Source organism: Sciurus carolinensis, chromosome 6 (genome assembly GCF_902686445.1).
Source record: "Sciurus carolinensis chromosome 6, mSciCar1.2, whole genome shotgun sequence".
In the NCBI taxonomy this organism is placed as follows: Eukaryota; Metazoa; Chordata; class Mammalia; order Rodentia; family Sciuridae; genus Sciurus; species Sciurus carolinensis.
The window spans coordinates 3,475,118-3,476,760 of NC_062218.1; the positions used below are offsets into that span (position 1 = coordinate 3,475,118).

Below are 1,643 nucleotides of genomic sequence, written 5' to 3' on the forward strand. Positions count from 1 at the left end.
AATAAGAATAAATGTAGTAAAATTAAAAGCAATAAAAACAAAACTATAGTAACACTGAAAAATTATTTTGTTTTCAGTTACAATAGATTAGTTATTTAAAGTTTAATTTGTGGGTTTGGGATTGTGGCTCAGAGGTAGAGTGCTTGCTTAGCACATGTGAGGCACCTGTGAGGCACTGGGTTCCATCCTCAGCACCACATAAATAAATAAAGGCATCGAGTCCATCTACAACTGAAAATATATCTATTTTTTCAGAGTAGTGAGTAGTGTAATGTTAACATCCAAAAAAGTAAAACAAGTAGTCACCTCTGTTGCAGCTCATTAACATTTGGTAACACATAGAGGTCAATGTTCCAGAGCTTCAAAAAAAGTATTGACACAACTGAGGACTCCTCCACTATAAGATGGGGTGCTGTGTCATTACAATCACCCCAAGAAATGCAAGCAGCCACATCCACCCTCCTTCAGTGGGTAGATCCACTATACTTGTCATGTAGGTCAGCTACATTGTCACTGGAGACGTGGATCCAACCATCCTCCCACACGTGGTAGAGGTCGACAGCACCTCCTGAGTAGGCATCTCTGTAGGTGGCTTGGTAGATGGCTCAATGGGCCAGATCATAGGCCTGCTCCACGCCCAGGTTATAGGAGTAGCCTCGATCCATGACCCCATAAGCACACACTGAGCCAGAACCCACAGAGGAGGTGGCCCCAGAGATCCGATTCCCTTCACTGTCCATAGCAGAGGCCAGGGCCTCCCTTACCCCAGCCACAGACCATGGTGCCCATGGACAGCCCCATGCCTTTGTACTGACACACCATGTTGGCAAGCAGCTTGGATGCAGCGGCTACGGAGACGCGTTCCTTATTTCGAAGCTCATAGATCTGACACTGCCGAGCCAACAGACGCTCCCAGAAGCTGCAATCCACTGCACCCCAGCGGAAGGTAGGAGATCAACCCCTACCTTCATGGTTCCCAGAAGGTAGGGGTTGATCTCTCTCACCTTCTTCACTGTATGGGAGGCAATGTAGGCACCCGCTGTGGCCCGGGAGTAAGCAGCAACAATGACTCCATGTCAAAACTTGAAGGCCAGAGTGGTGGTTCCATGAAGCATTTCAAATCGAGGCTCTTCTGGGGCACCCCAGCTGGGCGAGCTAGGCTCAGCCTATCACTGGAACTCCCTGGTCCCAGGTCCAGAAGATCTGCACTACCCCCAAGTCCGAAAAACCTGTGCTGATTCCCTAAAAATATTTTTTAAAAATTTTAATTTTTAAAAACAAATTCAAGACTGTCTGAAGTTCAGGATGTAACCGTTACAAAGAATCCAAATCCTGGAGCCCGTCACATGTGTCCGGGTTCTGTCTCCACACCTGCCTGCGCAAGACCTCTGTCTCTGCACGCCTGGGCTCCTGGCCTGCAAAGGGCAGCAAGGGGGTAGTGGCCTCACATGGATGTAGGCAAGAGACGGGATGTGTGTGGCGTGTCTGGGGTGCTCCTGACACCCAGGGCAGATTCGCCCAGCCTTGCTGGTGGGGTTGCTCCTGAAGTCATTGCAGGGGAACCAGGGCTGGAGTCTCCTGGCATCTAGGCACACTGGCATCACTACTCACACTGACCAGTGCTTGCCTTGGTGTCTGTTGTA

General features: G+C 49.3%; 1 pseudogene; it reads right to left on the reverse strand.

The window, feature by feature from the left end:
* Positions 1–464: 464 nt before the first annotated feature.
* LOC124987507 (proteasome subunit beta type-5-like) lies at positions 465–1,234 on the reverse strand (annotated as a pseudogene).
* Positions 1,235–1,643: the final 409 nt, after the last annotated feature.